The 16211-nt window shown below is 43.3% G+C and overlaps 1 long non-coding RNA gene across 1 annotated transcript in view; it reads right to left on the bottom strand.

Annotated features, from left to right (window-relative positions):
• LOC108886134 (uncharacterized) overlaps nucleotides 1-15970 on the bottom strand; it is a 50314-nt gene extending 34344 nt beyond the window's left edge. Inside the window, exon 1 of the long non-coding RNA XR_001961381.2 lies at nucleotides 14757-15970. This is a non-coding gene — a long non-coding RNA (uncharacterized LOC108886134). The remainder of the gene's footprint in view (nucleotides 1-14756) is intronic.
• Nucleotides 15971-16211: the final 241 nt, after the last annotated feature.

Genomic DNA, 16211 nt, shown 5'->3' on the forward strand with positions numbered 1-16211 from the left:
TATTTGACCATGCTTTCCGTATGCACATATCGTATTAAAAAACCACAAGTGTTGGGAGAGGAGTCAGAAGAAAGGGCTCTTTCCTTCCCTCAACAATACCCGAGCTGTTCCAAACTGATATATGCGGCACACAAAGGTCGCGGTGAGGGGGAGAGAAACACACACTTTCATGTGTCACTCTACTGCCACTGTCAATTGGCAGTGACACACTGACAATGTCACGTAGACAAATACATGGACGTACGCACATACACGCTTCATGTGGACACTGTACTGCATCTGTCAGTTGTCACTATAATCTTCAGTCTGACACCTGGCGATCAGCAAACAATTATAAAGCCATCAAGCAAGCAAATCCTGATGGTGTTGAAACCATAATAAGAAAGGGCAGGAGGTGAAACTGCTGGCAGATTTTACAAATAGTAGCGTATGCAAAAGAGGCATGCGTGAGTAAATGTAGCACACATTTAAATGCCTTTATTACATCTGCAATGAAATTCTTATATTTGTCAGCAGTATTAAACATCACAGCAGGTCTAACTGTGTTTCAGCTGAGGAATCTTAGGCTCCATGCGCTCTCACATTTGCACAGCAGATGTCTTGATTGGAGCGTACCAAGAAAATCTGTCATTCCCCTCCACAAGACGGGGGACATAAAAATGCACACAGGCAGTTAAGTCAATAAAAACGGCATTGTGCTCAACACGAAAACAGTTTTGATTTCTAATAATGACACAGTATCCAGATGATTCAACACACAGGATATCACACCGTGCAATAATGCTGGATTTAGGCCAAGATGATTAGTCAAGAAAAACTGAAGACCACCCGTGTTTGCTCATATTAAAAAAAAAAACCTGTGGCTCTCATGTCCAATCATGTATCATAGATCAGGCTGTTTATGAGGCAACCTGTAAAGACCAGAGGCAGAGCCTCAGCCACATGTTTTACTGCTCTGTTTGAATAATCAGGTACAAGTAAAACAAACAGCTACAGAGGGGATGTTTAGCAAGGAGCTCAGGATCCAACTTGGGGTAATAAGTGTTCATTAGTTTTAATAGCCTGGCTCCTGGACCAAATGAAATGAAGACCAGGAGACCACATCCAGCTAATGTAAATAAACCAAAATCTCCTCCAATGTCTGTCTTGACAAATTTCTCTCACTTTCTTTACAGCTTGCGTAAAAGTAAAGCAGGAACTGGAAGATTATGCCGTCCTGACTGAAAAGCACAGTTTGTATTCTGGTAGAATTACTAATGAAAATATGTTTAGGCACCGTCTACATGTATTCATCTTGGAGAGAGGGGGAAGAACATCTAACAATAATAAAGCATTTAACAACATGAATTAATGCACTATGGCCTAAAAGATTATACAACTACAGTAACTCTAAAAGCACAACTGGATCTGTTTTATGTGCTATGCTAAGACTGCAAAGTGTTAAAACAAAAATGTGTGGGATTCAAGTCAAGGATTGTTTAATCTCCAATAAAAGTTTAACAAAATATATCTCCAGTGACCCAGTGGTTATGTTTTAAGCCTATGTTAGTCCATTAAGCAGATGCTGGCGTTTGGTGGCACATCTTGATTCCACCTGAGCTCAGAGAGCGGTAAGGCAGGCCCAGTGGTCCAGATGGCCCCCCAACACAGGCCTGAACATAAACATGGCTTGGGTCTGGTTGAGGAGAGGGAGACCCCGTTTATTTATGGACATGTCTGGGTCTGGGACACAATTATAGAAAGATAGATAGAGGAGGTGAGGGACAAAGGAAAAAGGTAGGAGAGCCGGTGCGTCCAAACTTACACATGGACGACTTCCAGTATGGTCAGACAGTCGTGTGATCTGGCCCACCTACACAGCAATAGCCGAATATTAGTGTGTCCCTCTGTGTGAGTGTGTGCCTATTCCCACATACTGGTCTTTCTTATCTACACATTCAGTCCAATGTGCAAACTATAAAGTAAAATATCTTCTTAAACTGGAGGAGGGGAGAAGCAACAACTCACTCATTTGAGGAACTAATTGAACTCTCCGTGACGTCAAACGCGGCACAAACAAGCCCATCCAGCCAGGGATATTGGCTGCAGGGCGGCAAAAGTAGAGTGAGGGTGTGAGGCCGGGGAATTCAAAGAATTTTCCCGTGTGCTTACCGGTAAAAACCAAGCCCACTGTAGGTTTATGAAAGTATGGCTGAGCAAGGCCCTTTTCATCTTTGCTGCACTCTCCTCAACTATATCGGTTCGATCTAGATTTTTACAATAGGGCTTTACAGCTTAATAGCCTGGCTACAGAAACCCAGACATCGTAAGGTGTTTTTATGGCTCTTGTAGCTCCTTTATGACTGGGCCAAATGTCATTGCTTTACTGTACAGCAAAAAATAAAAATGGGGGAAGGCAGTTTTGACATATGAGGGACGAGACAGTTATTTTGCTTTCATAATCAGTGCAGGATCCTTTGACACAGACCTGAGAAACTGCGGTCAGGACGAGAAGAGCTTGATGAGCAGGCCGTTGGTGCTGGCACACACATACGCAAACAGTTTGCACTCAAAAACCACGACTTAAACTACAATTCAGTGCACTGCCTTGCAAACCCTGCCAGCTCATGTGTTTTCTGTTGCCTTTCACAAGAAAAAAGAAACAGAACAAAACAAGCATCCAATATGAAAACCAAGTTACACATTTAAACGGCCCTTATGGGAGGACTCTGCAAATCTGCAAGCTGTTTTGTTTGTGAGGAGAGGCAAATCACTGTCATTTTTTTCCTCACTTCTAACATTTTTTGTGATGGCAGGGTAAGCAAAATGTTTCACAAAATATGATTAGGTACACATGTAGCTGGCTTTGCACTTTTTTTGGTGACAGTAATCAGTCATTAATGTCACTGTGACGTGCGTCTGCTCGTTCTTCTGCCTCAGTGTGAACGTCCTCTTCTTGTCTCACTACGGCATCGTTACAACATCGCATGGGGCAATAAAACTCAGGCTAGGTGATTAGCACGGTGGCCTGACACAACACACATACACACACACACACACACACACAGAGAAGTATAAACATTACACAATCACACCAAACATACGAGCAGCTTCAGCTAATTAAGACCACGCTGCCTTTTAATGCCTGTTTATATGTGACTCTTAAATGAATGCTGCCCCTGGAGCTCCTTCCAAAACAGCTCAGTCAAAGAGGAGGAGGAAAGGAGGTGATAGGGAAGGTGGGATGAAAATTACAGTAGGAAGGGGACTGGCAAATGATTTTGCCCTGCAGTGCCCCACAGCCAAGGTTTTACCAACAAAAACAAGGCAGAGGACATGATGAAAAGTTCATTGTTGAATTAAACTCTTGGTCGGAAAAGCAGTTTAGCCCTCGGATAGTGTTTATATTATTTTAGCAAACCTGTTCTTTAAATGATTAAAGAAATCTACACCGAGGCAATTTGAGTAAGCAAGACATTCAAGGCCTAGAGATTATCAAACGTGCTGGGCTGTTCCAATTTCTTTGATCTTCATGATTCATTGAATGAGTGAATGCAAGCGAGGGAAACGGAACTTTAATACCTCTCAATCAGTACCATGTGGGGCTTTATTGGTGTGCCGCTGCCATTCGCGCTGCCTTGGCGGGCATGAAGGACACGGAGACCCAGGGGGCAGAGGGACTGGCCATCGCTCGCTCACATCGTTAAAGTCGATAAGCTGGCAGCTGGCACGAGGAAAGCTTGCCATCAGTTAACCACCAGGTCCCTGACCACCTCACTCACATTTTCCAAAACCTCCTCTCAATCTGCTCCTTGCCTCTCCTCCTCTCTGGTTCGACCATCCGGAGGAGAGGCCAGTTTGGCCTGATGTGTGGCGCCGGCAGGTTCTGGGAGTAGTGGAAATGTCTAACCTCACCTGAGCGACTTTTGCCCTGTCCTAAAGGCCACCAGGCTCTCTGTTAAGCCTCTGAGTAACAGTAAACAGCTACTTTGACATTAATACTTCTACATGCCTCCCTGCCTTTACAGGCCACATAGAGCACATATTGCACAATTAATACAGTGTATCCTGATTTTTAGAAATGTCACAGTTGTAATTATATTTGGAGGTGGATTATCCATTTTCATATGCACAGATTTTGGGACACAGGGTTTGGATTTCAATTTGCAGCTTGTACGGGCTTGGGGATTAACTGAGAAGGTGGCATAGGCATGCGTGTGGTGTGTGTGTGTGTGTGTGTGTGTGAGAGAGAGAGAGAGAGAGACAGATGTCTGGAAGAGGCTAGGTTGGCAGAGTTTACGGTAGAGGAGTGCAGGCTTTGTAAACGAACAGAGGAACACACACAAACATATGTACCCACCTCACACAAACTCTCCCTCCTCACACCACACCGAAACCCAAGCTTAGAACAGCCGTGCACCGCTGCTAATGTCCTCCTCGTGTGTATAAGTTGGCGTTTGTGTGAACTCCAGCTACACTAACAGCTGTCCACGCCCCGACACACGTGCACCCCCATTTAGACTGCTGCTGATTGAGAGCTGCGGCACCGACTGGGGGGGGTAGCAGTGTAAGGGGAAGACAGAGATATTCATTTTCATAGCGCAAGGGTTTCCCTGGGTTTCTAATTGGGGTATTGCAGATGTTACCCACAGAGGGTAAAAAAGTGTTGAGTGTGGGGGTGAAGCATACACTAAGAAGGCCTGTAAAGGAGCTGCTGCCACTAACAACACCCCATTAACATCAACCACAGGGAGCAAAGACACACAGCAATAAGAAACAGTTACAGAGAAAGGCTTACCATGTAGTGTTTTATTGCAGAGCTGCAAAATGTGGGTAATGCAACAGCCAGAAAATGCATTATGAGGTTTAAAATGTGAAAAATGCTTGAAAAAAAAGCTAATGATCAAAGGTTTTCCTGAAGCCTTGCCTTCCTGCAAAGTACAACAGGACAGTAAATTCCAGAGTCAATTATTAACTTGAACAGTAGATGAAGGTTTACTTGAGCCATCGACTAGACAGACATACTCTCAGACTTCCTCCTCCATATCTCTAACAGAGCTCCACCTTGGCTTGCTCACTCTACCCACTCTGCCATGCCCCAACATATTGTCTGCACTAAGCAGCACAGGGGGAAAAAAAATGAATATCTTCCCTAAAGGCAAGAGGGCTCCTACAGTACCTGCCTGCCTGCCTTGGACACGTCTGGTCAGGTTCTCAGCTCAGCTAGTCCGCGGTAGCTGTTATCAGAAGCTGCTGAAGGATTTAGATGATCGATTATTATGAAGAGATGAGTAAGTTTGGAAAGCTTAGAGGAGATGGCAAAGATAAGCAGCTGGAAGCAGTGTTGCAACCATTCACTTCTGTTGTGGGTTACCAATTGCCAGTATGAAAATGAATGAGATTTGACGCAGGTGCTAATGTCAACAAGCTCTCCACAAAGGCCTGAAAGTAACCTGTTGGCAGTGCAAGCTTGCACTTTCTCTGAGAGTAAATAGAAATGAAATGAAAAAAAAAAAGAACAGGCACACAAGCAAATAGTGGCCAACAGCTCTGATAAGCCCACAGGTTGGAATTTGATTTCAGTTTTGGTAAGAAAGCAAGGAGTAGATAAGAAGGATCCGGAGGAACTGCACACAGTGTTTGAAATATTACAAAGGTTATGCAGAAGGCTGTGTGTCCATGCCTTTCTGTTTGCGTGTGCACAACTTCATGGTATAGCTCCTCAAGATGACTAAAGTCCCTTTAGTGACAAACCCAAAAGCAGAAATCTGATTAGCTGTAGATTGTGGAAACCTTGACATATCAGTGTAAGAGGTGTGGCTATGTGTGTAAAGTGTACATACACATACACATACACACATACACACACTATGCTGACACGCAAATGCACTTAGGCTATACCTTCTGACGTCCTATTGCACATGTGCGCACATAAAAAAAAAAAAACATATGATGAATGAACTTTATGTACCGACTTCAATCAAACACACTGCATGTGCATGCGGTTGCAACACATAAACGTGTGATTCACTTCTGATTACAACTTCTTCCCATGACACTCTCCCATAATCTCCAACTGACAGGAACCTGCATAACTACATACTCTGAAATCTGATTTGTCGAAGGCAAACTGGTCAGCATTCAACAATGTAGTGGTACACACCAAGAGGAAACAGAAGACCAGGCCTTCCAAAATGAGCAACACAGCTTTTCAGAGAAACTGTGATATTCAATATGCAAAAGGAAATTCATTCAGAATCAGGAGCAGATGAACTGAAACTGTCATATTTCAACAGTGGCTAATGGCTGTGGTCAAATACAGATCTGAACACAGAGGAAACTTAAATTTACGTAAGTTCAATCACATGCATGAAACAATAAACAACAGTTATTGTGACCTACCACTTAGGTCTGGACATAATGTGAACACATAGCACTAAAACCCACATGTTCAGGACACCTGTGGGAACTGAACAGTGAGTGACACTATACTTGTACTATTACTGTCACCCAATCATAAGCTGCCCCACCTGTTCCTTAACCATGTCACCTGTATATTTCTCTCATTCATTCTGCGGTTCTGTGATGTCTGAGGCTCACAGAGGAGGAGCAAGGCCAACAAAGAGCCAAAGTACTTGCCAAGTTTCTGTATCATGCTTCAAAGAACTAAAAACCAGACTGGTAGCTGATGGTTGTTTTCACATTGCCATTTAGCTCTTCTGTAGATTTCTTCTTGCTCAATTACACTACCATACATTTAAAATTATAGTTCCAACTTTGCTGAAATTATTCTGAAAGCTCTTATGAAGGCTTACATTGAGCAATCCACATAAAGTACTGCACAACAGTTGACTCTCTTGGTTCAACAGCATTTCAACCTGGAAGGCCAGAGAAGGGTTAGGAGCAACAGATGTACAAAGTGATCAGTTGGCTTTATTGAAGTTCACTCTGGGTTTATCACTGTCGGTACACACACAGGCACACGGCAGCTTTGATCTTCAAAGGGGGATGAGTTAGAATGAGGGGCAATAAGGAGATAATAATGCCAGTCTACATCCATTACTCCATAGATCACAGGGTTACTGACATGCAAAGTAGCTTTTACTTTCCTCGGGGAATCCATTTCTCGTGTTACCACATTGCCATCTAGTGGTGCACCTCAAGACTAATATTGTTTCCACCAAAGAGTCTCCTCCTCTCCACCAAATATAAATGTGTTGAGTGCACAGTAAGTGTAAGGGCAGTTTGACTTGATCCACTATTTAAAAAATCTATAAACACATTTGTGGAGCAAGTTTTACCAAAACAGGGATTTATATTGAATTACTTCTGCACTGCATTTCTGTCATTTATGAAGATATGAACAAATGCTATTAAAGCATTTGTAAATATAATCAATGTAGACATCCAAGAAAACTAAAGTGTAAGAACTCCTTAAACAATGGAGGAATGTTGTTTACCCATTCACTCTGCCTTGTGCAAGAGAGACACCTTGTGGCTAACATAGCCAACTGTAGCACACGTAGCAATTGTACACACCAAGAAAAGACTGAAACTCTGTTGTAATATGCAGTATCAAGCTAAGAACAGAAAAAAAATCAAGCAAGCAAAAATCAAAATGTACATTTAAATGGTCTGATCCAAGAAAATTTTCCACAAAATGCAGAGCTCTCACTTTGCCCACTGTAATACAGGTGAATTAACACAATCAATCTTTCATGCCACTGAGGAAATAACATACAAATTACATATGAGTGGCAGACCTCTTTATTGTATTGTACTGTTATGTGCGTTATATTAAGTGAGTAAGCAGTGGAGTATTCCAGCACATCTGAGGACATGGATCAAACTCTGACCTCTAGTGGTGACATGAAGGGGCATACTTAATGGTTTGCACAATCTATCCATTTATCTATCTATATATTAATCTATCCACCCATTTATCTATTAATCTATCTCTCCATCTATCAACAATCATGATATTCTATAAACTAATCTAATGACCTATTGTTTTCTTTTTAAGTTAAAAATCCACATTAAAACTCAATACATAAACCTAATAAAACAAGCTACTGTTGTGATATGAATATTATTTGTATTTCTGAACCTGTTTTAACATTTTAGTCAAGCTTATTTTCTGTTTTCGGTATAATTAAAAATACATTAAATACATTTATCAGCCAGATTCATCCTTTACCACCCTTGGTTGTACTGAAGAAGCCTCACAAACAGCAACCCGAACAGAGCTGAAATTTGTGTTTTTTAAACAGCAAACTCAAATGTATCATTCGTCAGAACAAACTCTGTAGTTCATATTTTAAGGTTGAATGCACTGTGGACAGGTCCAGTAGTTTTCTGATCAATAGAATTTGTAGTTTGTTGGTATTAGTTGGTAAAGGTTTATATGGAGATGGCTACTGACACACCACTGAGTATAATTAATGATCTTTTTTTTCCACAAGCACTAGGCACAAGCAATTTTGATTTTAATGTGGAATGTGTTCTGAATCTGAATATGGTCTAATTCATTTGGCTGTACAGAAAAGTAAAAATAGCACCAGACACACGGAATAGCAGCTGAGTAACAGTTGTCTGTTTGTATGATGAATTTAATAATCAATATTATTAGAAAATCATAATGTAAATTTTGTTATAGAATAGAAAATCTTAGCAGAGCTTCTATTTTCTTTATTACATTCAGATGATTGGGCATATAAGCATACCAGAGTTTGTTAACAGTCAGGTAGTAATTTTTTTAACCACAAAAAAAGCACACTGAAAAAATCCTCCATGTCCTAACTGTGAAGTTTTAAATTAACACCAAGTGGCCAAAGGAGGAACTACAGCCCGGTAAACTAATATTCTGTTGTTGCATATGTTGTCCACAAGGGTGCAGCAGAGTCAAAGAAATGCACATTTCTAAAATCAACCACAACATTGCCACTGTTTCTGAATGCCATTTTCTGCTAAATTAAGGTTTTATATAGACAAAATATACAATCAGTCAGACATGATGTTTTAATCCTCTCATAGATAACACAAAATCCAATCAGCAACACCCCAATGAGACACATGACTGTGTCTCTTTTCCGCAGCCTGTTGAATGAGTGATGCCCTGTGATGACAGCCCGACGTCTGGACAGCCTCCAGTCATTTTAGCTGGTCATTACAGCACTTTGGCACTCTGTGCTTATCTGAGCCTCTGGTCAGGGACACTGACAGCCAATTCTTTTACTTCCACAGCATGTCTGTCAGAAGCTTAGGGCTCACACACTCACTAGCTTGACCGCCTAGCAGGCAGGCCTACTAGGATAGTCTCAAACATAGGAGCATCTGTCTCCCAATCACCCAGCCTATAGCTTCATGTGACATGATAATTTGTGTGCACTAAATGTCAGGAAATTCAACAATCCACCTTAATTGGACCTTTTATGTGGAAAGGAGTGTAACTCGGCCTTATTCAATCTTCTTTACACAAACCAAATAAAAACAGACATGCACTAAAAGCTGTCAGCGTCACACATCTACACAAGCACAGGATTGGACAGACACACACACACACACACAGTCGACTGAGGAGCCTGGTGGTCTGCTGTGTCCCGGGGAGGTCACACAGGAAATTTCACGCTCCTCTTCACACTGAAAATGTATCCTTTATCCTCCCCACTGAGGACGAAAGAAAAGGGAAGAGGAGTGAAAGAGTGGATTGCATGAAAAAAAAAAAAAAAAGACCCAACTCCTGAATGAGGATGGCTCACTTGTGTAGGTGTGACTCGTTGAAATGCAGTTGATGCTGCCATGGTGACCCACACCCACCAAAGTAAAGGCCCAGCGCGGTCACAGGTTCAGTGGAATGTGACATTTGTGCAAGCGGCACACAAAAGGAGGAATTTTCCCTCCAAAAACGAGAGCATGAAAAGAACAAGTGAGGTCAGTTTGAGAGAAAACAGAAGGAGGAATGTCTGGTATTCAAAGCACTGCAGATGATTTTGATTTTGTGCGTGCAAGGCAGGTCAAGAAGACATCTGAAGATCCACCCTAGGATAGACACCTGTCTGCTTGATATGCACACAAAGTAAACACACACTACACTCTAAAACAGGGAGAAGGATGGCAAAAAACTGACACAAATCTCATGCACTTCTTTCTGTATTGCGCATGTGAAGTAAATCCTGTGGTACAAAGTACGCTTCTACACTGCAAACACTTACAGCAGCTTCCTCACCTGCATGTATTCCAGCCTAACTAGCCGAGTTTTTGACTATTCTTAGCATCTCTTATTCACCACCGTTCTGCAGAGCCATAGTGTCCTTGTAGTGAGGTGGGTGGTGCATGTAGCCTTTCTGAATGGACTGCTGTCTGTCTGTGTCCAGGGCTGACAGAGATGCCCCTGTGCTGCACTGTGTGCATTTTGCTGTTTACTCTTTCTGTCCTCCACCCATCCCTCTTCCACCTTTCCATCTCTCCTACGCTCTTTCTTCTATATTCCCACAGAGTTCGGTGTGGCCGTGCTTACACAAGGAGGTCAAGGACAGAAGGGATAGCAGGATCTAAAGAAGTCTAAAGAGGAAGCGTGGCATATTTAATCACCCAGCGGGAAGCGTCGGGCCCGGTGGCAGTAAGGTAAGTTGAAAAGGTCTAAACACCAGGTGCAGAGGGAGGTTTATCAGAGATGACAGTGTCAGACCCAGAGGCATCACTCTGGAGAATCCTCCACTCATGTTCGCCACTTCCTCTAAAGCACCCTGCCACACTCTCACTCAAGCACTGACTGTCTGTCTCTGTCAACCTCCCACTTCCTGATAACTCCCAAAGCAGAATAACACTCCACCACCCCACAACATACACATACACACACACACACACACACACAAACCTCTAAGCTGCGGTTTCCCTGTCGGAAATCAGCAATCTGCTGCTATTACCCACCAGCATTTACTCCTCCTCTCTCCTACCTTCAATTTCTCACACTCATGAGCATCATCAGAGAGAGGGCAGTTGTTTATAGGCCTATAGGAAGAAAGCACCATACAGACTGTGGCAACAGGCCAGAGGAAAAAACAAAACAGCTAATTAGTCTCGAGAGGTGGTCTGGCGTCGTGGCATCATCATTGTGTAGTATCATAAACATGCTAATGCGTTTATGAATAAAAGCACTTTCACCTATGCTTTGGTGGGAGCTGAACATCTCTGGGAAAAGATGTTTTGTGAGTAAATGATATAAAAATGACTGCATGAAAATGGACCTTCAAAACATTGTGCATTTCATCTGTAAAATTGCCTGTTTTGGGCAGATGCTAGGTAAGATGACCACTCTTAAAATTATATATTAGCCTATTAAATAGATTTGCCAGCAGCATTTCTCACACATTTTCCTAACAACTGAATACTGTGAGAATCTATCACAAAACTTGAAGCTAAGAGAAAATCACAAATGGAGGGAAAATCACCAAAGTGCTGAGGAAAAAAAACACTTTACACAGTGCTCACAGCTTTTCAAAACCTCTCTCCTTCTCCCTCTCTCACACACACATAAACACACATAGGCACAAACACATACACCTCGAAACAAAGGTGCCATTTTACTCAGGAAGGGTCAGCAGTTCTTTCCATCAGACAGGGGCTTGTTCTTGGTCAGAGGCTGCTGCCCAATCTCAGGCCACCCTCCCATGGCTCCACCGGCCCCCTCTGGCCCCCCTCTGGCCCCCACCACCCCCGGAGACAAGCTCCCCATTGTTCCTTGCACTACTAATAAATGACAGTTCTCCTGTTCAGACAAACTTTAGAGCCCATTCTAAACACACACGCTCAAACTGAGTGTAAATGGTGCTCTATATGAAAGGAAACACAATGGCTTTTTTCACAGCCTGATATTTCTCATGGAGCTCGTTAAAAGGTTATCGGACACTAGTGATGGAAGGATATTTTCCTGCGATTTGAGCTTTGTGCCCCGCAGACCTGGTGAGGTAATGCTGAGGGCTACAAAAACAGGGTGTAATTAATGCATAATAAATGTTCCTATTGCTTTCCATTTCCCCCCTTGGGCGGTTGGAAATGATCGTGACATCGAGACATGGTTCACCGGGAGGTCACGCAGCTCAGTCAGTGCTGTCACCTGCGCGCAACGTCACATACAAACACACAAGATACAGAGCTTGATCAAGGCCAAGGACCAGAGGTGAGGCCTGAGTTTAGAAATGATAAATCACCACTCAACTTAAGCTCATAAACACACCATTAACACACTCAGCCACAGCAACTCGATCTGTTTACATTAACCACTGTGCTGGGGGCTATTCCTCTCTGGGCAGGCCTGTGTTAGCATGCCTGAGGTGGGGTGGGGGTAGCCCTGATGCACACGTCTAGCGCTAAAGCCGGTCAGTTACAGGTCTGGGCCACAAAACTGTCAGTGGTCCTGCTCCAACGTTGTCTCAGAGGTGTATGAGGTCATTTTTCAGCACTGGGGTCACTTTCATGCAGACTAGGTTTTTAACTTCAAGGTTTCAAATGAAGCACTGAAAACTAAATCCAAATATTCCTGCCCAGCATAGACTATAGAGTTCTATAGAATCACTGAATATAACTGCTACTGTGGAGAAAGTGTGAGTCTGTTTAGTCTGTTACCTGTATTGGTGACCTAATAAGGCAATCCAAACTGACTTCAATTATCTAAGAAATATCTACAACTTACAAAAAACTGACAAAACTGAAAGTCTGAAATTACCTTAAGCATGAAACAGACAATTCAACTGAATCTGAACGCAAAAAATTCTGAGCGATGGGGAAAGTTCCTCGGAAATGTTGAGTGGAGTAAATGCAGGGTTGTTAAGTGAGTCTGACCCCGGTGTGTATATGGCCCTCTACTGCGGTTCACCACAAGCATATCATGTGACAGCACAGCCAGCACATCCAGGCCTGTGAGAAAGCAAATTCCTGCTTTACTATTCTCAGCTATGGGCCGAGACATAAACAAAGAGTATCAAAAAGGAGTTACATCCACTGAAATGTCACGGCCGCTTTTGATGTCTAACAGACAGTCATGGGGTGTACGCAAGTGGGCGTGCACGGGCAGCATCTGCGTTTGTGTGGTGCTTACGCAGCACGGGGAGGTGGGGGGGGGTCGTCGATGTTGGCCATGTGCAGGACAGATGCTGGGCGAGCTGGGGTCACGTCAACAGACACGCTCCCGCTCCACCGTTCGAATGACAAAAGGAGGAGGAGGAAGAAGAGGCAGAAGTTGTGAGAAGAGTTTAAAGGGAAAAAAAGCCCCAGTGTTTAGTCAAGGCCTGCTCACTGACACAAAGTCTGTCTTTGTCTGCCTCCCAGGGTGCCAGATAAAGGAATTCTTGTGTGTCGGGGGCTCTGACCGAGTTTATTTGACACTTCAGCTCCTTTTGTGAAGCAAGTGTCCCACCGTCAATGCTGGCCATGAGAGTCACTTGGCATTAGACAGAGGGTCCCTCTTCAGTGGAGAAAGGGGGTCTTGTTTGGAGAAGATTTTTAATGGAGGGGGTGTGAGGAGGGGGGTAGGGGTTTGCTGAGTTGGAGTGGGTGGGGTGGGGGTGGGGAGGTGCTCGGTCTGTGCTCTGTGCTGTATACAGACATATAGTGGGGCTCTGTCCCCCTTGCGCTGACAAAAGATGGAATTCTTCATGGCTAAGGAAGTGGATGGGGTTGAGTGAAGGAAGAGGAAGGCGCTCTGAGAAGGTGGAAGCTTCATCTGACAACCTGCATGAACGCACGCCTACTATGAACGCAATGCCATTATGTCACAGTTAACAGATGGAAACTCGCAGAACAGGTACAAACACTTCTCTCACATGACCCTCACCTGTTGGTTGCACACCAAATGAAGCATCAAAAACTAAATCCAAATCTTCCTGCCCAGTGTAGATTTGATCTCTTACACATGCCAGTGTCAGGTAATGGCAGCTTTCACTAATGACAGGCCTCCCCTGTGGAGCGCAAACGGATTTACTCTCACCTGAATGGAGTCACTGTAGGAGAGGTGGGTGGACTAGGCTACACGTCGCTTTCTATGGACACTGTATCCACAGTGTTCTCTTATTCAGCTGCACCTGGTCTTTCACAACTTACGACAGGGTCACGGCTCTGTGGTTGGGCTGCGGACACCTGGCACTGCGCAGGTGTATGGACAGATTATGAATTCAAAACTGGGGGGATTAGACTGCGGATGTCAGGTGGTGGCAGAGCTCAATTCATGAGTATGAAACACTGCTAGATCAGTTTAAGTCAGTTTTGGGGGGGTGCGCACCTATTATGAACCCAGAGAATAACGGAGCAGTGAACAGGTGAACCTAAACATGTGGAGCAGGGCAGGTTTGACAGGGCTTTTTCATATCAAACACGCCCATCTGTACCACAAACACAGATTATTACACAGACATAGACCACAGACCCTAACTTGGTAAGAGTTTTCCTAAGGAATCCCATGGGGGAGGTTTGACTATTACGTGTAATTTGGTAGTGAAGATGTAGGCCAAATGGGTGTGTAGGGAGATAAGGACAGAACCTTTGGTCAAAACAGCCACTGGTAAACATTTTATTGTATTTGTTAAATAATAGCTAGTGAAATTATGATATTCTTCATTGCGGCAATTTAAAAAAACTGACTTGCACTGACTAAGCTGCACGTTTTGGCAACCCTCCCCCTAAATTACGAAAATGACAACATAACTTCCTAAGAGAAACTGAGTCTACCCCTTAACTTTTCACTGCCAAGAGGCAAAAGGAGGTAATTTAGTTTTCTCACATACCTGCTGGTGGATGAGTTGATGCGTGCTGTCATTATCCAAATTGCTGGACATCTCCTGAGCATCGCTTCCAGATATGTATGATATGATATGTATGTATATCTATTTTCCAGGATATTCCTTTCCACGTGCCAAAAATCGACCACAACACATTTCCAGAAGCATATCTTCCTGTTGGCCATTTATAACGCCGGCCACTCTTGAACACGCGTGAAATATCCCAAGAGACTCGCCTGTCCGAAAGACGGCTTGTCCAGCAGCAGCAGCAGCAGCAGCAGCAGCAACAGGACTTTAGGCAGCGGGAGTAACAGACACCGTTCATCCCATGTAAGAGACAGTATTTCCTTATATCCTACAGCAGGATCCGCAGCCGAATTGTTGAATCCATCAGCTGTTGCCATTGTGATCAAGTTTCGACAATAACAATAATTCTAATAATAACTCCACGCGTGTCAGTGCTGTAATGTTAGCGTTTAATCCATTTAACGCGTCCAAAGAATCCTTGCGTAAAGTGATTTGTGGTGTGGCAAATCAAGCCGATCGATCAGTGTGATTATTTCCAATAAGGAATAAAAGTAACCGGTTCCTTTTTGCGGTCCAGTGCAGTGATGGTCCCTGGTCCCTCCAAGGGGTTTCTCTGCCGCTGACACGATGCGCTCCCGTGAAGAGCCTGAGCAGCACTAAGCCATAGTTTGAGCAGAGCGGTGCAGCACATGCTGCGCTCGGCCGACGTAGACGCGCAAGGCACGACGGGATGTGGAGTTTGTTATTGTTGCAGCCAAATATTTTAGAACAGGACAATGATGTCTGATTTTGAACTTTTTTAAATGACAAAAAGAGAAAAAACACGACACTAAGCAATATATGGAATTATATTATAACCTAATACAGCGGCATTAAAGCACAACTGAAAGTACTGCATAATTCATTTAGCTAACTTAGATTTAACATTAAAAATGCTACTAACATTACTAACTTGTATTATTATTATTAGTAGTAGTAGTAGGAGTAGTAGTAGTATTAACAGTAAAGTAAGTTATTATGTCGTGAATACGAGCTGTTATAATCTTGTTTCAATCACTCATCATCTGTCAGTTTGATCCCAGGTTGCGTGTGAGCCCTGCGTGAGCAGTGTGAGTGAGTAATAATGATCATCTGTCGCTGCACAGAGATACAGCGATGTCGGTGCCTTGAATCACCTTCCCATGAATGAATCTCTTGTCTTTCTTACCTCACTTTCATGTCCTAACCACCTCCAGGCTTGCTTGTATTCCTTTGGATGGTAGCTTCCCTTAAACCTCAAAACAAGGACTGGATTCCAAGGAACGGAGCACAGACTCGAAGACTGGGCTTGGAACAGAAGGGAGTTAAATTAGATTTTCGATCATTAAATGTATATCAGAAGAAAAAACTTTATGGACTTGTCATGTTTTAAGAGAATATCTGCATTTAGTAATA

Source organism: Lates calcarifer, linkage group LG11 (genome assembly GCF_001640805.2).
Source record: "Lates calcarifer isolate ASB-BC8 linkage group LG11, TLL_Latcal_v3, whole genome shotgun sequence".
Classification (NCBI taxonomy): domain Eukaryota; kingdom Metazoa; phylum Chordata; class Actinopteri; family Centropomidae; genus Lates; species Lates calcarifer.